At 43.9% G+C, this 22551-nt stretch overlaps 1 pseudogene; it reads right to left on the reverse strand.

Annotated features, from left to right (window-relative positions):
• Positions 1-10564: 10564 nt before the first annotated feature.
• Positions 10565-10629, reverse strand: LOC141146495 (U4 spliceosomal RNA; annotated as a pseudogene).
• Between the last annotated feature and the right edge of the window lie 11922 nt (positions 10630-22551).

Genomic DNA, 22551 nt, shown 5'->3' on the forward strand with positions numbered 1-22551 from the left:
ACTTTATAATCAATTATATGGAGTAGCAAATCTTAATAGACCCTCTTACGTTCAGCGGTGGGAGGAGGACCTGGGACGAACTTTAGAAGACACGGACTGGTCTAACATATGGCTCACATCTAAGTCATCTTCACCCAACATCTTAGCACTGAAGACAAATTATAAAGTCCTAACTCGCTGGTACCTTGTACCCACTAGAGTGGCAAAATATTCACCTAATACCTCAGCTCTTTGTTTTCGAGGATGCCCAGAAATAGGCACATATTTACACATATGGTGGACGTGCCCAGTAATCCAAACCTTCTGGAAGGAAGTCTTCGTGATTGCATCTAAAATATTTAAAAAAATAATACAACCAGATCCATATTTAACTTTACTTAATCTAAAACCGGAATGGTTAACACTCTCTCAATTCAAACTTATGATCCAACTAATAACGGCTGCAAAACAAACAGTGGCCAAGGCATGGAAATCTCCTACATTGGTACTAGCAGAAACAATTCACAGAATGAATAATACAATGTCCCATGCTAAGATGGTAGCCATCGATCAAAATCAAATTCCAAAATTTGAAAAACTTTGGCATCCTTGGATAAAACAACAGTTCCTGTCAAACTTCAATGACTCTGTCCTGTTGCCATGGTAACAGATTAAATGACTTACAGAGACACCCATTCTAAGGCTTCAAAGAGAACTAAAAAGAATAATAAACTGACGAGCGGGACAACCTTGTGGACCATACCTCTACCTTTCAACCCTTTTTCTTCTTTCTCTTTCCTTTTCTCCACCTTACGATTAAAGCTCATTATCAGAATTTATTTGACCTATATACACTCTACTTGTAAACAATATGTATAGTAGGTATAAATCATTTAAATACCTACAAAAGTAACTAAGGAAATGATATATATCTTTAATTTAGGTTTACGTGAACCCAATGTTTAATATTTGAAATTTCATGATATTTACCTATATAAACCCTACTGTAAAACAATGAGCTTACTTTATAGATCCTTGTAAACTTACTTTATGTATCTTTATAACATTGTATACTCAATAAACTTCTTTTGACAAGGAAAATTTGCATTCAAAAAGGCATCTTGTATTCTCAAATAAATACCCCAAATCTTACCCTGGTTTAAATAATTGCATTAATTCATAGAAATACTTAAGGACAATGGCTTCATACGTTCAGCCTTCTTTTGTTGTAATGCCACATCAAAATCCTCCTAACAAGGCCTAATATGAAGACTTCTTCTCCATTAACTCCAAGGCGTTTTTAGTTACAACCAAGAGATTTGCTTATTTATCGTGAACAGGTTTGTGATGTTGACTACTATGGAATGTTTTTTGTGATTCATTGCGATAGGCCACTATAGTGCCTAATGATGGCAATTCCTTTAAGCTTGTGTTGGCTAACTGTATTAGGTAAAAAAATGTCAGACCTATTGTCATTAGGCCTTTTAATAAATTCTGTCAGCTGGGTTTCACTCCCCTGCCACAACATAAGCTCAACATCAGTAACAACACAGCCAAATGGATGTTCACTGAACCTCTGGGAGTGAGAAACCATAGTCTAACCCCATTAGCCTAGCTATAAACAGGCATAGACCAATGCACAATGTACTCTCATGGCTGCACCATTTTTGCTAACAGAAATGAGCAAATTTACAATAAACTTGTTGTGAGTCTCAAATCACCGATCAAGGAAATTCTCACAAGCCATCAAACTAGTGGTATGAAGGTGTACAAAGATTCGAATTTCAGGCCTACTAGCCAATAATTGTTCTATATTTCTGCTCCCTGTCACTTTCTTTAAAAATACCCCATGTCTTTTGTATACAAATTGAGGCTCTTGACCAAAGGTCAAAGTTTACTATTCAAAAATGTGCCCATCATTTTATGTGGGACTCTCAGACACAATTCGGAGTCCCACTGGTTAGTATTTATTATATTGTTATGTTCTTAGAAAGAATGTAAAATGTTGGAATGATGTATGTATCTACCCTCAAAAATGCACACTCAAGTTCTGAAAGGACTTTCTTCACATACCACACTCTAACTTTCTATTTAACTAAATCTGGCTTAACCCCTTCAGTATGTCCATTATTATCCAACTGCCTCAGGATCTCTTGTCCGTATTGGGCCTGATATTGTAAGACAATTTTGCTGGTCACATTCTGTGCATTTTTTAGCTCATGCAAGGCTTCCATTTCACCGGGAAAAAGGTTGACCACGGTTCTTCAACTTTTTGATAGCAGATTAGACCAAATTCAAACATTTAATTACAGTAAATGTTTATCCAGGACAATGGATAGATGAATGGACATCGTGGGACATTTTTATCTTTTTATTTTTTAATAAAAGACTTGTCCCCAAGCTGTGTCTTGTCGTTTTTAACATTTTAACACTTTTTTGTGAAATGGTAGGGGTACATTTGTACCCCGTTACCATTTCACACAGGGGGAAGGCTGGGATCTGGGGGTCCCCTTGTTAAAGGGGGCTTCCAGATTCCGATAAGCCCCCCCGCCCACAGACCCTCACAACCACTGGGCAAGGGTTGTGGGGATGAGGCCCTTGTCCCCATCAACATGAGGACAAGGTGTTTTGGGGGGCTACACCAAAGCACCTTCCCCATGTTGAGGGCATGTGGCCTGGTACGGTTCAGGAGGGGTGCTCTCTCTCGTCCCCCCTCTTTTCCTGTGGCCTACCAGGTTGCGTGCTCAGATAGGGGTCTGGTATGGATTTTGGGGGGTCCCCTACACCATTTTTTTAATTGGTGCAGGGTTCCCCTTAATTTACATATCAGACCCAAAGGGCCTGGTATGGATTTTAGGGGGACCCCCACGCAATTTTTTAAAAAATTTTGGTTTGGGGTTCCCCTTTATATTCATACCAGACCCAAAGGGCCTGGTAATGGACTGGGGGGATCCCATGCTTTTTTTTTTCAATGAGTTTTATCTATATTGCCGAGACCCGACAATTCATTTCAACCACGATCAGTTTTAAATGACAATTTTTCCTTTAGAAATTTCATTTTGCTGTGGTACTGTTCTAAACATGGGAAAAATGCACCACTTTACAGGCATACTGTCAGGGACGTGTCAGTGCCTTTCAAGGGAATATGCGTGCCCGCATGCGCACGCGGGGTCTGTCCAGAGTCACACAGCAGAATTCTCCCACTGGCGTGCGCACGCGTGCATGCGCCTGTGCGCGTTAGCGCTGTTTGGCACCAAGGTGCCTTTAAAAGTGTGACAGCTGCACTCATGTGGTGCTGTTTGTCTGCAGCTCCGTACCTGTGTTCCTGTATCTGCCTGCTGATTGTTATTACTGTTATCGACCCGGCTACGTCTGACTCTTCTGCTATCTCCAATCCGACCCGACCTGCCCGACTCTTCTTGTGACCTGTTGCCGAACCCCTGCTTGCCTGACTACTCTGTGATTATCCATGTGCATTATCTGCCTGATCTCCTGCCAATCCGGACTGTCTTACTCTGCCATTGCCTTTGCCTTGTATTGCTGCATTCCGCCCTTCTCATCCAGCTCCAGGTGTTGCTGCTTCAGTAACTCCTACCTGTCAGTCTGCTGATCCTCTTCTGCCTGCCAGCATCTACAGCTCAGCCATCCCTGAAGGATCTCTACTCAGCTTCCGTGCCGGTCTCTGCAACACCTTCACCAGGCACTCCTACCCATTGTGCTCACGAGACCACTGTTCCCACTCCAGTGGCTCCTGAACCAGCGTTGTAAGAGGGGTCTTCTCCTACCAGTCGGGCTCAACTACCAGGTACCTAACACATACTATAGACACCCCCCCAGGCACGATATTTAAAGGAATATTTCATTTTTATTGTTTCACTTTAAGCATTAAAAAAATCACTGCTCCCAAAAAAAGGCTGTTTAAAAAAAAAAAAATTGCATTGATACATGTCCCCTGGGGCAGGACCCGGGTCCCCAAACACTTTTTATGACAATAACTTGCATATAAGCCTTTAAAATGAGCACTTTTGATTATTCATGTTCATGTCCCATAGACTTTAATGGTGTTTGTGTGTTCTGCCAAATTTTTTGCCTGTTCGGTATGTTCTGGTGCAAACCGAACCGGGGGGGTGTTCGACTCATCCCTATTAATGAGATATATCAACAAGATAAAAAGATGACATCCTCTGTACCCATGATGGATTCATGTGCAACATTTTTACATGTTCCATAACAGAGTAGAGTAATGCCCCGTACACACGATCGGACATTGATCGGACATTCCAACAACAAAATCCTAGGATTTTTTCCGACGGATGTTGGCTCAAACTTGTTTTGCGTACACACGGTCGCACAAAGTTGTCGGAATTTCTGATCGCCCAGAACACGGTGACGTAAACCACGTACGACGAGACTAGAAAAGGCCAGTTCAGAACCAAGCGCGGCACCCTTTGGGCTCCTTTTGCTAATCTCGTGTTAGTAAAAGTTTGATGAGAGATGATTCGCGCTTTTTCAGACTCGTGGTTTTCAGATCGTTTTCTGCTGTTCAGTTTGTGCTTGTGGGTTTGTATCTGCTCTTAAGTGCTTGCAAGCAAGCTACGCGTGACTTGTCATTGTGTTCTTGTTCATTCGTTACTGTTTTTCAGGTCGCTCTTCACAGCCCTTGCTGTTCTTCAGTGCGTTCTGTTACTTCGTTCTGAGCAGCCGACCGTTTTCTAGCCATGTTGCGTATACGTACTCCTCGTAGAGTTCGTGCTGTGCGGGGGCTTGGTGTTGGGGTCCTGACCTTGACACAAGTCCAGTCCATGAACAGGGTGGGGAGGAGTTCATGGACCAAGAACTGGTTGCTTCAACATGACCAGTTCTGTCACATGCCTTTGCTCCGTGAGATCCGTGAGAATAATTCTGATGATTTCAGGAACTTTCTCCGGATGACGAACCCTGTATTTCACAGTTTGTTGGCTTTGCTGACCCCCTATATTAGCAGGCTGGATACCTGCATGAGGCAAGCCATCACTCCGGAGCAGAGGCTCGTCGCCACCCTGCGGTACTTGGCGATGGGGAGAAGCCTGCAGGACTTGAAGTTCTCGACAGGCATCTCCCCCCAGGCTCTGGGGATCAGTATCCCGGAGACCTGTTCTGCCATCATCCAGGTCCTGCAGAAGGAGTATATTAAGGTAAGATTTTTATCCTTTAATATCACATTTTATTGTATATAATGTTTGCTAATATATTGTATTTCTTTCCTCATTCCCTAATTACCATGATTGTAATATGCTGTGAATTTCCCCTTTTTCCTCATGCATGCTGGATTTTTATGTTTTTTTTTTTTTGGTCCTTCATACTTATTTGCCTTCACTGACCTCCCCAGCATGGTCTCCTGGCCCTATATTCACCTCATGTAGTCACTTAACAATGTATTTTATCAGCTCCATAGTAGTGCTTTACCCCAAACACCCTCTAAAATGTTTTTAAATGTGATTTGTGCTTTAAATTCAGGCAGAGTGCCAGAGGCTTTTTTTGTGGGGTCCCCAAATCATTTGGAACTCTCCCTCCCCCCAACTGCTAAGTCAGCTGATACCAATTCTCTATCTATCCTCAATCATCTATCTGCTGACTTTGCCAAACCCATACACACTATACCCATCTCTTCTGTGCTCAGATTTATGGATGAATTCCCCAAAGCATGTAGTGCAAGGGCCTGCCTGTATGCTTTCAAATGGTAATGTTTCAAGTTTTTGTATCCTATTATTATCTTGATAGGTAATAGCAGAATGTCCAAATGTGCTCAAATGTGTACAGTGTGTATTTATATCTTTGTATTATGACACTTCAGTTCTTACCTGTCCAGTGGGCTGCCAATAGTGTAACTAAGGAGGGGCTGTTCCAAGTAATACACATTATTTAGGCATTCATCTCTCAATGGAGTGGAGAGGGTTACCTGTCCAAGAGCTCCCACCCCTATAATGTTAGAAATGGCCCATGACGGGGGGGAGGGGGAATATGATAGGTGTACCTTATACTTTGGTCTTTAAAAATTCCCATAAATCAATGTTATCTTGATGTTGGCCAAGAATGTTTGTGTCTAATCTGCTTTCCATGTTTATGTGCAAAAAGCCTATTTTTTTTTTGTTTTCCTCAACAGTTTCCTTCCACGTCACAGGAATGGCAGACTGTAGCCTCCCACTTTGGTGGGACTTTCCTAACTGCGGAGGGGCAATCGATGGGAAACACGTCCACATCATCCCACCACCCAACTCAGGGTTGTACTATTATAATTATAAGGGGTTCAATAGTATTGTGATGTTGGCGGTGGCGTCGGCTACTGTATGTGGATGCGGGGAAGAATGGCTGGATGTCCGATGGTTGACTCATCACCCAGACCAAGTTCTACAGGCGTCTCCAGAATGGCAGCTTGGACTTGCCACCTCCAGAAGACAATGTGGAAGGACTCCCATTCGTCTTCATTGCGGATGAAACCTTTGCGCTGGGGGACCATCTTATGTGGCCACTCCCGATGAGGACCCTCACCCCAGACCAGAGGGTTTTTAATTACCGGCTGGCCAGAGCCAGAAGAGCGGTGGAAAACACGTTTGGAATCATGGCCAGCCGGTTTCGCCTATTTCTTACACCAATACATATGGCGGAGTATAAACTGAATCACATTATCCTGGCGTGCTGTGTTCTACACAACTTTTTACGCAACATTCAGCCAACTAAGCTGGCTCAGTTGGGCCTGAGGCCAGAATTCAAAATGAACCAACCCTGACGGCGCTTGAAAGTGGCCATCCTGGCTTGCCCTCCCTAAGTGCCCATGATGTCCGGCTAAGATACCTTGAATTCTTTGCGGGTAGGGGGGCTGTCAATATGCCAGACAATGTGTGAAACCTTTATCAAATAAAAAAAAAACATTAAGCAAATCTTTGGTGACATTTCCTGCTTGTGTTTGTTTTAGCTGACCTTGACAGAAATGTGGTGAGTCCTGAAAATGGCGTGATTGTGTAACCTTATACAAAGCACTGTTGGGTGTTATTTACAAAAGGCAAAGACACTTTGCACTACAAGTGCACTTGAAACTGCACTTGTAGTGCAAAGTGGATTTTCCCTTAGGAAACAACACCCATTGTCACAGAAAACGCCAATTAGAGCACCCCAAAAGTGTTGTAGCGTTGAGACAATAATTCACACATTCTTGATTAACAAACTTTTTAATACCTGCACAATCACATGTGCATTTAGAAAAGGTTTTTAAAACAAACCAACATGTTTGTTGTATAACAATTTTTGGGGTGACATTAGAAAAAGTAGAAATGTCCATTTAAGATAAAACAGGCATGTTTCAAACCAACAAGAAAGACACAAATCTTGAACTTACAAAGTTCACATTTGGTAGAACTTGAAGGCAATATCAGACATGAGTATTTAAGAACTGTGTTTGATATTGCGTTCAGATGGGGTGAAGTCACCCCAGGAAAAGCCAAATTTTGAAGATGCACACCAATTTACGAATGTCAACATGTGCTAGCTGCCATCACGGGGGATCAAGGGACGTGTATTGGGGGAGCAACCCCTTCCTCTCAGCTACTTTATTATTGAGGAAGGGGTTGCACCCCCAAAATGCGTCCATTGATCTCCCGTGATGGCAGATAGCACATGTTGACACACTGTGTGCCTCTTCAAAATTTGGCTTTTCTACAATTCTACAAAAAATTTAAAAATTGTAGCACACCATAAAAGAAAGGGTTTTGGAGGGGTTTTAATCTCTCCCCAAAACATCAATTATGTTATTATTTTTTTGAATAACATCATTGATGTTTTTCTTGATATTTTCCAATGCAACATTGCACCCCAAGATCTCCCCAATCAGGATCTGTGCACTTTCCGAGGTGAAATGCCCTGGATCCACAAGATCACGATCACCTAAAAAGATAGAAACCAAAAAAAAACATGTATTATAAATATGCCGGCATCCATCTCTTACCTGAGCCTGTAGTCACAGACACTCACCTGTTGTGGTGACTAGTTCCACCACGTCTTCCTCCTCCTGCTTTTCTTGTCTTTGGGGGATTTCCCCTTCTTCCAGAGGTGGGGGGTCTGTGTTCTCCTCGGATGAGGGGTGTCCTCCGAGTCTTTTCTCCCCTATGTAAAAAAAAAAATGGTATACTTAGCACACAGATATTTGATGGCAGAAATCTAAATATGAAACATTGCTTGGAAGTGGGGTACAATTGTCTGTTTTGGGAGAGTTCCAAGATGTAGAATTTTTAGTGTCCTTTGTCAAGCTTCAATACTTTACCTGTTTTGTGCAAGCTTCACAGATGGAGACACCCCTATAGTATACACTGGAGCATCTGTGTGGGACCCCTAATAAAAAGGGTGTTCTTGTGTCCCACACTAGAGCTCCAGCGTCCAGATGTGAAAACTGCTGCTGAGTGTCCTCTCCTTACACAGAATCGAGTTTGCATTTCGTTCTAGTAACAAACCCATCTACACAACCAAATTATTTTCATACAAGTAGGCCCTAAAAAATGTGGGCAAATGCATATGGCCAAAACAATGGTGTTTTATAAGCCGAAAGAAAAATGTTGGATACGAACGAATAATGTGCCCATGAACATGAAAGTTGACATTTTAAACTGTACAACAGTAAAGAAAAGCACACGGAGCAACACGAACGTAATAAACACAAAAATAATAGGAACACAGCACAACTACTTACTTTTTTGCAGCACTCTCCGGATCTTTCAGTACTGCTCATGCTCTCTTAATTTCAGGTCTGACCACCGCTTCCTGAGCTGATCTTTCGATCGACGTACCCCAAAATTCCGGTGCAGACTTTTGACCACTTTCGCCATTATCTTGGCCTTTCGGACATTGGGGTTGGGGTAATGTCCATACTTTCTATCATAGTCAGCCCTCTTCAGGATGTCGACCATCTCCAACATCTCCCCAAAGGACATATTTGATGCCTTAAATCTTCTCCTTCTAGATCCAGACGTTTCTGGCTCCGGGCTTTGCTCCCCCTACTCCTCGTTGCTATAATTAGCACGCACCTGCTCTGACTCCGCCATGTGCTCTTCCCCCACTGTGCCGAACGAAAAGGGGTGGGGAATAGACTAGAAAGAATGTCGGGGCGGGCGGAGTTACACGCATGCGCAGTGTGTATAAAGCGTAACACACGTGCGTAGTATGTACGATCTGTGAGCGGAGGAAGGAGTATAGGAGGCGCCGATCGTGATAATGAAGGTAAGATCTAAACTTGGGCCTATACTGCTTCTAGATTGAGGCCTATATTGTAACAAGATTAGGAGAGTTTTGCCTGACATTAGGGTTTGTCTTGTGTTGTGTCTTGCAGTGAAAATGGATATCTTGAAAGATAATGACTTTATGGCAATCCTTATTGATATGTTCAGGGAGCTGCCTTGTCTATGGGAGATAAACCACCCTGAATATAAGAACCAAACAAAGAGGAAGGCAGCACTGGATCAATTGCTGGAATTTGTGAAGACGGTGATCCCCACGGCAGACATCGCCTATTTGAAGATCCTAATTGGCGGCCTGAGGAGCACTTATCTAAGGGAGCACAAGAAGGTCCAGGATTCCCAGAGATCCAGAGCTGCAGATGACATTTATGTCCCCAGGCTGTGGTACTATGACAGGCTGCATTTTCTGGCAGGTCAGACTGAACCCAGGTCATCACTCTCCAGTCTTCCTTCCAGGCTTCCTCCCCCCCAGCTGAGGCTTCTGAAGCCCAACCTGGGCCTTCCAGGCAGCAACATGTGAAGGAGCCCAGCTTGAGCCAGGTATAGCATTCCTCTAAATATTTCTGCTTGTCCAGTCAATGATGTTAACTAGATGTTAGTTTGGAGTACTAATTTATGATTGTGATTGATGATGCAAAAACTAAAAAACTACATGTCCCTTTTTCATACACAGGGAAGTCTCAGCCAGGAGGTGGCCGGGCCAAGCAGGCTGCCTGATACCCAGGTCCCTCCCCTACACCTGCAAAGACAAAGTGGCAGGAAGATGAGTAACCTGGAGGAGGCTGCCATAGGCCTCTTTTGGAAGGGTACAGAGGCCCTGAGAACCCCCCACACTGTGGAGGAGGACTTTGCTTGCATAACTGCCTGCAAAATGCTGCAGATGGAGGAGGGCCAATGACTCCTGTGTGAGTCCTTAATTTTGGAAGCTCTCAATAAGGGGTTGAGGGGACAAATAACATGTGCTACCCACATTTATGACCTCACACATAGTCCTCCTCCTCCTCCAGGTCCTACTACTCCTCCTCCTCCTCCTCCTCTTCCAGGTCCTACTCCTCCTCCTGCCACATCTCCAACACCAGAGCCACAGCCGGGAAGGAAGCGTGGAAAGAAGACCAGAAAGTGATGACCCTGGGTCCAGTCAGGTCTGGCAAAAGATGCAGCCTCTTGTAGTACCACAGCCTGGGGACACAGATGTCATCTGCTGCCGGAACTGCAACCGCAATCCCATCTCTATTTCGCCATAGATCAGGGACGGAAGCAAGCGCCACCTCCTGGAAACTGATAAGAACAGATACTACACTTGATCTTCGCCAAAAGGCCGAGAAGCAATTAGCAATAATCACGCCTCAGTTGAACCTCATTGGCTATGATACTGCCACTGCGCAAAGCTGTCCTTGACATAACAACTGCCTCACCTGAGTAGAGATAAACACAAAGAAATTCACACAGTAGCTGGAGATCATGCAAGCAGTTTGATGAGTGCCCAAGGCAATATCATAAGGGAGAGAGCCTAATCAATTTTTCCAAAAATTAACAATTAGGGTAAGCTATTACAAACAGGACAGCCTTTAATATTGTAGAGACTTGCTGCTCAATTAAGCAAGCTTATTTCTTTGTCAGAGGAAGAAATGAAGCATATTTTATTTAGATATTACATAGTACAGACACGCTGCAAACCATGTAAGTGTTTTTACTAGGCTGCTATGCAAGACAGAGAGACCAGGTAGGTTTGATACTCCTAAAATATAACTGTATATTAGAGTGTGCTTTTTTTAGAGCAATAATCAAGAAAAAACTGAACTGATCGTCAATTGGACATTATGGATTCCCTATTTGCCAGGATTCTATGTCAGAGGGAGATCCAGGAGACCTGATCTGGGATAAACAAATAATGTTTCTCAGGCCATATACCTAGACAAGATAAAATGAAAGAACAATCAGCGCAAACCAAATGTAAAAGAACAGTATGCAGGCTGAACACTAGGAGGAAAACACCAACCTCAATGATATACAATAAATTAAATAAGTGCAGCGCAAAAAATCATAAAGTATCGAATAATCTAATAAATGTCCTTAAATATGAAAAGGTGAAAGTAGCAGGTAGCGGAAGGTAGCAAATAACTCTCTTCTGGGGATACTGGTAACAAACTTAAATCCGTGCGGTAAATGTGAAAAAAGGTTGCGCTTACCAGATCCAATTGACCCCTTGATTATAGGGGGTCCGAAACAGCTTAAGTAGGTCCGTGGCAGACTGCTGGGCTAACTGGAATCTGTAGAAATCACCTCAGATCAGAAGTATTAGATCGAAATACCGCTGGATACTTTCTGTTCTTTCTCAATTAGGCTAAATCTCTCGGAGGGGGAGGAGGTCCGTGTGGAGATGCCAGGCGAAGAAGTAGAAATCCCCAGGAGCAGTAAATAACATAAATAAAAAAACTTCTAAGAGCGATCCGTGTAGAAATCAGTGTTCAACATTTAATCAGCAGTTTAAAACCAGAAGACGCTAACAGAGCGCCAATGAATACACGTGCTGTGGCAGTGAGCAACGATAAGACAGACTGCTTATGACAGAACAGCTGTCAGCGGGAGAATGCTGCGGGTGACGGTGGTCAAATCATACCGCCCTCGTACGCGGCGTTACGTCTACAAGACTTCGTCAGCAAGGGAGGAGAGCACCTGTCACCCGCAGATCCTTAAATGCACTCCTAATTAATGGGAGTGTCAGAGAGTCGTAAAACCAGAAGTCCCCAGAGGGGAGAAAATCCTCTGCAGTTTACTGGGGACATCATCCCGGGGTAATCAAATTTAAAAGGGAAAAAGAAATAAAATTTAAAACATGATGGAAGTAAAAAAAAGGTTGGTAAACCACAGCTAATAGGATAAGCAGCAGTGGTACCAAAGCTGTTTTAATAAAACGGAAATTTCAAAATGTTACAAATGTAACTAATAGTGTGTACTAAAAATGTGTAAAAAATTGCTATAAACATTATAAACAATCATATGACTCCTAGTGCACCCGCAACATTCTCCAGCTAGTGGTAAAGAGAACAATGTTTTTAAACTCATACATCAGTAAAGCACGCCTGCCTGTAAATAACAGCACAAAGATGTAAAAACTATAAATAAAAAGTTTTACATACATAGTAGCAGTATACTATAAACACTGGAGATAATAAAAAAATAAATAAAATTGGATACATAATGTCATTTATTAGAAATGAAACAGTTTAAATCAAACTCCACATTTAGTCCTCTCGGGACTGACACCCTGGTTTCATGTATCCAGAAGGATTCTCTCTGGCTGAGGTGTCTAATAAAATTACCCCCCCTCCAATTTTATTAGACACCTCAGCCAGAGAGAATCCTTCTGGATACATGAAACCAGGGTGTCAGTCCCGAGAGGACTAAATGTGGAGTTTGATTTAAACTGTTTCATTTCTAATAAATGACATTATGTATCCAATTTTATTTATTTTTTTATTATCTCCAGTGTTTATAGTATACTGCTACTATGTATGTAAAACTTTTTATTTATAGTTTTTACATCTTTGTGCTGTTATTTACAGGCAGGCGTGCTTTACTGATGTATGAGTTTAAAAGCATTGTTCTCTTTACCACTAGCTGGAGAATGTTGCGGGTGCACTAGGAGTCATATGATTGTTTATAATGTTTATAGCAATTTTTTACACATTTTTAGTACACACTATTAGTTACATTTGTAACATTTTGAAATTTCCGTTTTATTAAAACAGCTTTGGTACCACTGCTGCTTATCCTATTAGCTGTGGTTTACCAACCTTTTTTTACTTCCATCATGTTTTAAATTTTATTTCTTTTTCCCTTTTAAATTTGATTACCCCGGGATGATGTCCCCAGTAAACTGCAGAGGATTTTCTCCCCTCTGGGGACTTCTGGTTTTACGACTCTCTGACACTCCCATTAATTAGGAGTGCATTTAAGGATCTGCGGGTGACAGGTGCTCTCCTCCCTTGCTGACGAAGTCTTGTAGACGTAACGCCGCGTACGAGGGCGGTATGATTTGACCACCGTCACCCGCAGCATTCTCCCGCTGACAGCTGTTCTGTCATAAGCAGTCTGTCTTATCGTTGCTCACTGCCACAGCACGTGTATTCATTGGCGCTCTGTTAGCGTCTTCTGGTTTTAAACTGCTGATTAAATGTTGAACACTGATTTCTACACGGATCGCTCTTAGAAGTTTTTTTATTTATGTTATTTACTGCTCCTGGGGATTTCTACTTCTTCGCCTGGCATCTCCACACGGACCTCCTCCCCCTCCGAGAGATTTAGCCTAATTGAGAAAGAACAGAAAGTATCCAGCGGTATTTCGATCTAATACTTCAGATCTGAGGTGATTTCTACAGATTCCAGTTAGCCCAGCAGTCTGCCACGGACCTACTTAAGCTGTTTCGGACCCCCTATAATCAAGGGGTCAATTGGATCTGGTAAGCGCAACCTTTTTTCACATTTACCGCACGGATTTAAGTTTGTTACCAGTATCCCCAGAAGAGAGTTATTTGCTACCTTCCGCTACCTGCTACTTTCACCTTTTCATATTTAAGGACATTTATTAGATTATTCGATACTTTATGATTTTTTGCGCTGCACTTATTTAATTTATTGCATATACCTAGACAATTGTAAATATTTTATGTAGGCTTCTTAAAGCCTTTTTGCTATTCCACTATTCCAGAGGGTGTGAGCATGCAGATTACATGCACAAAAAGAAGATTTAGATCTTTTTTCTAAATGAGAAGATTGAAAATGGAACAGTTTTGAAAGACATCTTTTAAGCCTGTTTCATAGACCACAGTATTTGGAAGGAGAGAGAAAAAAAAACAGATTGTACCTTCAAATCTAAAATGTATCTCTTCTTTGGAAGACTAAACAAGAAGGATGAACATAGCATGCATGTTTACACCACAGCTCAAAAGCAAGTTTAGACAGGCTGCAATTTCTAAGAGCTTGAGAAGGTATTTAGAATCAGGAAAAAAATTTGGAAAGAGGCAATGGAAATAGCATACAGGTTTGCACCACAGCTATATAGCCTATTTGGGCAGGCTGCAATTCTGAGACATTTACCATCAGGAAATGAAAAAATGAATCAACCAATTCTGGACTGCCCACCACATATATACTGAGGTAGGGCAACCCAGCTGTGCAAAATCATGTACAGGTACTTGATTTTGTGCATGAGATCCAGGGGCCGTATCGCGTGATGGCCGCCGAGACCCGCTGATCATTCTGAAGAAAGAAAGAACAGCGGTCAGTGTAAAAGAGAGATCTTGTGTTTCAGCTAAACTGAAACATGGATCTCTCTTTTCCTCAAGTGCATTCACCCCCCACAGTTAGAAACCACTCCCTAGGAGCACACTTAACCCCTCAATCGCCCCTGATGTTAACCCCTTCCCTGCCATGTCATTTATACAGTGGCAGTGCAAGTTGTTTAGCACTGATTACTGTATTGGTGTCACTGGTCCCCAAAAAGCATCACTTATGGGCTGATATACAAAGCATTTGCGCCGATGCGCAAATTACATTTTCGTATTTACAAAGCATATGCGCTGGTAACACAGCGCAATTCCCCATTTACTATTCTCTTCCCGGCGCACGGGAAGAGGCGATCGGTACGCCACTATAGACATGGCGCATGGCATCTTTAACTTAAAATTTCAACAAGCTGGAAGTGCCAATATTATGGGGGTGATATGGGGTGATGTGAGCAATTATGGTACTAACTGCCCAAGTCACAAATATTGCCAAAATAGAATGAGAAAGTAACTTTCTCCGAACAAGCCGGCTGCGCCGGCAAATACATTTAGAACTGCAGGAGGTCAATCTATGCACTGCGCATGCTCAAACAGCATCTGCACTTGTTCAAATGCGTTGGTTCAGTGCGCCGGCAAAATCTTAGTAAATGTCAAACAACGTAAATGCATTTGCATGGGTTGAACAGGCGCACCTCTACACTTTTTTTTTTAACGCTGGTTCACTTCGCGGCTATAATGAAATGTCAATCCGGCAATACACATAAGAGTTCATTGATAAAAACAGCATTAAGAAAAAAAACAAAATTAAGAAAAAAAATGCGTGGGGTTCCCCTGAAATTCAATACCAGGCCCTTCAGGTCTGGTATGGATAATAAGGGGAACCCTACGCAAAAAAAAAATGGCGTGGGGGTCCCCTTCAAAATCCATATCAGGCCCTTCAGGTCTGGTATGAATTTTAAGGGGAACCCCGTGCCAAAATTTTTTTAAAAATGGCGTGGGGTCCCCCAAAAAATCCATACCAGACCCTTATCTGAGCACGCAACCTGGCAGGCCACAGGAAAAGAGGGGGGATGAGAACGGCCCCCCTCTCCTGAACTGTACCAGGCCACATGCCCTCAACATTGGGAGGGTGCTTTGGGGTCCCCCCCAAAGCACCTTGTCCCCATGTTGATGAGGACAACGGCCTCATCCCCACAACCATTGCCCGGTGGTTGTGAGGGTCTGCGGGTGGGGGGCTTATTGGAATTTGGAATCCCCCTTTAACAAGGGGACCCCCAGATCCTGCCCCCCCGTGTGAAATGGTAATGGGGTACAAAAGTACCCCTACCATTTCACCAAAAAAGTGTCAAGAATGTTAAAAATGACAAGAGACAGTTTTTGACAATTCCTTTGTTTAAATCCTTCTTCTTTCCATCTTCTTCGGGTCTTCTTCCTTCTTCCTTCCTTCATGCTTTGGTTTCTTCCTCGATCTTCTTCTTCCTCTGCTTCTTCCTCCGATCCTCTGCTTCTTGCTCCGGTGTTCTCGTCTGGCATCTTCCTCCCCCTTCGTGTCTTCTTCCCCGCTTCGTTCTCGGGCCGCTCCGCATCCATGATGGGAGGCTCCTGCTGTGTGACGCTTCATGTCTTCTGACACTTCTTAAATAACAAAGGTGACCCCGCCCCCTCTGAAGCAGGGTTCCGTTATATAAGTGTCAGAAGAAGAGGAGTGTCACACAGCAGGAGCCTTCCATCATGGATGCGGAACGGCCCGAGAACTAAGCCAGGAAGAAGACGCCGCGAAAGAAGATGCCGGACGAGAACACCGGAGCAAAAAGCTGAGGATCGGCGGAAGAAGCAGAGGAAGAAGAAGATGGAGGAAGAAACCGAAGGATGAAGGAAGGAAGAAGACCCAAAGATGGAAAGAAGAGACTTTAAATAAAGGAATTATCAAAAACTGTCTCTTGTCATTTTTAACATTTTTGACACTTTTTTTGTGAAATGGTAGGGGTACTTTTGTACCCCATTACCATTTCACAGAGGGGGGGCCAGGATCTGGGGGTTCCCTTGTTAAAGGGAGCTTCCAGATTCCGATAAGCCCCCTGCCCGCAGACCCCCACAACCACCGGGCAAGGGTTGTGGGGATAAGGCCCTTGTCCTCATCAACATGGGGACAAGGTGCTTTGGGGGGACCCCAAAGCACCCTACCAATGTTGAGGGCATGTGGCCCGGTACGGTTCAGGAGGGGGGGCGCTCTCTCACCCCCCTCTTTTCCTGCCAGGTTGCGTGCTCGGATAAGGGTCTGGTATGGATTTTTGGGGGAACCCCACGCCATTTTTTTTTCAATTTTAGCGCGGGGTTCCCCTTAAAATCCATAGCAGACCTGAAGGGCCTGGTATGGATTTTGAGGGGGACCCCCACACCATTTTTTTTTTGGCGCGGGGTTCCCTTAATATCCATACCAGACCTAAAGGGCCTGGTATGGAATTTCGGGGGAACCCCACACATTTTTTTTTCTTAATTTAGTTTTTTTTTCTTAATGCTGTTTTTATCAATGTATTGCCGGACCGACATTTCATTATAGCCGCGAGTAGTTTTAAATAACTTTTATTCCTTAAGGGCCAGTTCACACCACATGCAGTCCAGTGTGTTTTTTTCTGCATCAAAAACGCATGGAAAGTAGGTTATATGGTTTTCAATGGCATAGTTCACACCAGTGCTTGCAGTTCCAGTGCGTTTCCAGTTCCCAAAAAAAAGTAGAACATGCTGCATTTTTTATGCACTGGACTGTACTGAACGCTGTAAAATGCATTAAAAACGCACTGGAACGCACCAAAAACGCACTGCAACACACTTGTCCTTATTTAAGGTTAAGAAAAAAGAGGGGGGAAAAAAGCACTGGACTGCATCAAAAATGCACCAAAAACACACTGGAACGCATCAAAAACGTGCATGTTGAAAAGCACCTGGAACGCATCCGGACTGTGTTTCTATGGTGAGATCTGGCCCTTAGGGCCCTTAGGGCCAGTACACACCATAGAAATGCAGTCTGGACGCATTCCAGGTGCTTTTCTACTTGCGCGTTTTTGATGTGTTCCAGTGCGTTTTTAGTGCATTTTTTGATGCAGTCCAGTGCTTCCCCCCCCCCTTTTTTTTCTTAACCTTAAATAAGGACAAGTGCGTTCCAGTGCATTTTTGATACGTTTTACAGCTTTCCAGTACAGTCCAGTGCAGAAAAATTGCAGCATGTTCTACTTTTTTTTCAGGAACTGGAACGCACTGGAAATGCAAGCACTGGTGTGAACTATGCCATTGAAAAACCACAGAGGTGATCAAATACCACCACAAGAATGCTCTATTTGTGGGAACTTTAAAAAAAAAAAAAAACATTGGCTAAGTATGACCGCGCAATTGTCATTCAAGTGCATCAGCGCTGAAAATTGGTTTGGACAGCAGGGGGGTTTAAGTGCCCAGTAAGCGGCCAGTAAGTGGTTAATTTCCATGCCAAATATGGATTTCTGTAATAAAGATGTGTGCCCGCTGTGTATACGGCATGTGCGCATGGGCGTAAGCAAGTCGCACACATATGAACGGTACTCATTGTAAATCATGGGGTGCAACTTTTCAGTCCCAAGTGGCCTTAGGCTCTCTTTCCACTACTGCGAGTTCTTGTGCGACTTGACACATGTGAAGTCGCAGGACAAGTCAAAACACATGTATTTCAATGTTCCCCCGATCTAATTGGTGCAAATCCAAAAAAAGTTCTTGCACTACTTTGTTCCAACTTCAGTGCGACTTTTTCTCCGATGTTTTGAACTAGTCGCATGACATGGCATTAAAGCTCGGTTTCCACTATTGCAAGCCCAAAGTTGCGTGTTTTTTTGCGGCGAGTTTCTCGCAACTTTTTGCCCAAACTTGAAGCAATGCCTGTGTATTTTTGAGGTCTATGGACCTCAAGTCGCATCAAAGTGGGACCAAAGTAGTGCAGGGACTACTTTGAAGTTGCTGCGACTTGAAGTCACACAAAAAGTCCTGCCAGCAGCTTCTTTGGAGCGGTGAACTCACCGCTCCTCCCCATTGAAATCAATGGGGCAGCACTATGATACCGCCGCTCCAGTCCCATCATGCCCCGGGACTGTGCCGTCATAAGGGGAGGGGTCACCCGGTGACATCAAACGGTGACCACGCCCCATGCCTATAAAAGTCGCCGCACACCTCACAGATGACATTACAGCAGGAGAGAGCGTTGTGTCAACGTCGGAAGAAGAGAAGAGGGGAGAAGACAATGAAGAAAACTGGGCCACCGCTAGCAAAAGAGCTGCAAGAAGATAGCGGGGGAGTCTGGCAAATGATACCAGAGAAGAACTGGACAGCGACAGAAGAACCAGACAGCGGCAGAAGACCAGGCCCCCGCTAGCAAAAGAGCTGGAAGAAGATAGCGGGGGAGTCTGGCAGAAGATACCGGGGAAGAACCGGACAGCGACAGAAGAACTGGACAGCGGCAGAAGACCAGGCCCCCGCTAGCAAAAGAGCTGGAAGAAGATAGCGGGGGAGTCCGGCAGAAGATACCGGAGAGCGGAGAAGAACCAGACAGCGGGAAAAGACCGGGCCCCCACTAGCAAAAGAGCGGCAAAAGAGCAGAAGATAGCGGAGGAGCCCGGCAGAAGAATCAGACACCGGGAGAAGAGGCCGGACAGCGCGGAGAAGAACCGGACACTGGGAGAAGATGCGGAGAAGAGGCCGGAGAGCACGGAAGAGACCCCCGAAGTTGGAAGAAGACCCCTGGAGCTGTCTAATAAATTACTTTAAAAAACTGTCTAGTGTGTTTTTTTCTTGATACTTTTCTCCCCCAGGTGAATAGGTAGGGGTACCATGTACCCCATACTCATTCACGTAGGGCGGGGGGCCGAGATCTGGGGGCCCCCTTATTAAAGGGTGCTCCCGGATTCTGATAAGCCCCCCGCCCGCAGACCCGGACAACCAATGGCCAGGGTTGTCGGGAAGAGGCCCTTGTCCTCATCAACATGGGGACAAGGTGCTTTGGGGTGGGGGGGCCGCAGGGTGCCTCCCTTCCCCAAAGCACCCATCCCCCATGTTGAGGGCATGCGGCCTGGTACGGTTCAGGAGGGGGGCTCTCGCTCGTCCCCACCCCCTTTCTTGACCGGCCGGGCTGTGTGCTCGAATAAGGGTCTGGTATGGATTTTGGGGTGACCCCCACACCGTTTTTTCAGCGTAGGGGTTCCCATTACAATCCATACCAGACCAAAGGGCCTGGTATACCCCTGGAGGGGGAACCCATGCTGGTTTTTCTCGCGCTGGTTTAATAGGAAGATGTGTTTTTCCTATTGCAGTGAGCGCGAGATGTACCTCATCGAGAACCAGCACGATGGGATTGCACTGGAAACATTCTCGCGGGCAGGTAGTGCTGCGCGTGCGCCAGTTCACACGCTCAATTAAGGATTTTTCCGGCGTACCAATTAAGGTATGAACCGGTGCAGCGCATTCATCTTAGTAAATGACCCCCTTAGTGTCAGATTTGTCCACCGCAATGTTGCAGTCCCGCTAAAAAACGCTGATCGCTGCCATTACTAGTAAAAACAATTTTTAAAAGTCCATAAATCTATCTCATAGTTTGTAGACGCTATAACTTTTGTGCAAACCAATAAATATACACTTATTGGAATTTTTTTTACCAAAAATATGTATACATATTGGCCTAAATTGATAAAGAAATTAGATTTTTAAAAAACTTTTATTGGGAATGTTTTATAGCAAAAATTAAAAAATATTGTTTTATTTTCAAAATTGTCAGTTTTTTTTTAATTTATAGCACAAAAAATAAAAACCACAGAGGTGATCAAATAGCACCAAAAGAAAGCTCTTCTTGTGGGAAAAAAAAGACATACATTTTATTTGGGTAAAGTGTCGCATGACCGCGCAATTGTCAGTTAAAGTAACACAGTGCTGTATCGCAAAAAATGGCCACGTCAGGAAGGGGTAAAACCTTCTTGAGCTGAAGCGGTTAAACTCAGAAATTGAGAAAGAATACAGCTTAGCAATACAGCTAACCAAACGGTGTTTGCAATTTGCAATTTTGGAGGTATAGAGAAGATAAGCATTTTACACCAGGAAATTGTATATCAGTGCCTTTGTTTTGGACACTGAAGTAACAGCATAGGGTATTTGCCCTAAAACATGTCCTTTCCACCGACTGAGGATGGACAAATGTTACAGATTGTATGTACACCCTTTAAAACCTTTTCAGAATGTCTACTATTTGGAAGAATAAGAGAACAAAGATTGCACATTACAATTAATTATTTTTGTTTTATGCAGCAGATAGAAAAATGAAAGTACTTCACAACAAAGCGTTTATAGCCTTTTGTAGAGTGCACTATTGCTGAGGGACAGAGTGTGCAGATTTAAATTAAAAAAATTAAATTTGACTATATTTTTGCATAGATATGATAAAAAAAATTGTACTGATTTCAGACAGAGAATATCATCTTTATTATTGGGAGGCAGACACATAATTTAGAAAAATCATACTGATTTTCTGTACAGAACATAAACAGTGCTCATCAGAGGCGATTTGAGAGGGGAAAAACAGGCAGGCTCCATCTGTAGAAGAAAAAATACAATTTTATTCTCTGTGAGACAAAGGAGAAAAATGTTTTGAGGAATTATCAGCCCATACTTCAAATTATGTTTTATAGGCAAAGATTAAAGTGGTTGTTAACAGCAGCTGGTAAAAAAAAAAAAACAACAATAAAAAAATTGTAAGGCAATTGTATAATACGCTTATCAAAATATCAAAAACGCTTGGTAAATACTGCATAAAGCAGGAGTGAAAGTCAATTCACAAAAAAATTGCATTCGGCAAATAAGTAGTGGTCCCGGCATGCGATATTTAAGGAACCAGCAGTAAACAACCTGATTGTTAAGGAGCAGGTGGACAACGCATCCTTAACAACCAATGAGTCATCAGCTGTCAGTGAGGTTCCCTGCTGACAGCTAAAATTAAAACAAACAAATTGGCGGCAATTAAAAAATTGGGAAAAAAACAGCATGGAGTCCCCCCAAGTCCATACCAGATCCTTATCCGAGTATGTAGCCTGGCAGGTCAAGAAAGACAAGGTACGACTGAGTGACCCCCTCCTGAACCATACCAGGCCACATGCCCTCAACATGGGGGGGGATGCTTTGAGGCAAAGGGCCCTGTCCCCCCAAAGCACCTTGTCCCCATTTTGATGGGGACAAGGGCCTCTTCCCCAAAACCTTGGCCAGTGGTGGTGGGGGTCTGTGGGTGGGGGGCTTATTGAAATCTGGAAACCCAGATAACTACAGGGCGGGGCCAACCAGGGAAGTCACCAGGTGATTCCACCCTCTTGTGACATCATTGGTCAGGGGCATGCTGGGTCAATGGCGTCACAAGGAGCGAGGTCACCCAGTGACATCACTGGGTGGCACCACCCTTAGTTATTTAAGAACTGTCAGACGGCGGAGCGGGCAGACAGCTGGAGCCCTTGGCACGAGCGGACCTATTTTTTCTTTCTTTTTCGGGTTGACGGTGGCAGGGGGCATAGTGGTTGACGATGGATCTACATTGGGGGGATATTTTTATTTTTTAAATAAAACTTGTCAAAAACTGTCTAATGTCTTTTTTTTACACTACACATTTTTTTGGGGAGTGAATGAGTAGGGGTACTATATACCCCTACTCATTCACATAGGGGGGCTGGGAGCTGGGGACCCCCTTATAAAAGGGAGTCTCCAGATTCTGATAAGCCGCCCCACCTGCAGACCCCCACAACCACTGGCCAGGGTTGTGGGGAAGAGGCAGAGCCCCCCCTCCCCAAAGCACCACCTATGTTGAGGGCACGTGGCCTGGTGTGGTTCAGGAGGGGGTGGGCGTTAGCTCTTACCATCCCTTTCCTGGCATGCTGGGTTGCTTGCTCAGGCAAGGGTCTGGTATGGATTTTGGGGGGACCCCACGCCAATTAAAAAAAAAATTGGTGTGGGGGTTTCCTTCAAAATTCGTACCAGAC

This window comes from Aquarana catesbeiana, linkage group LG05 (assembly GCF_042186555.1).
Source record: "Aquarana catesbeiana isolate 2022-GZ linkage group LG05, ASM4218655v1, whole genome shotgun sequence".
NCBI lineage: Eukaryota > Metazoa > Chordata > Amphibia > Anura > Ranidae > Aquarana > Aquarana catesbeiana.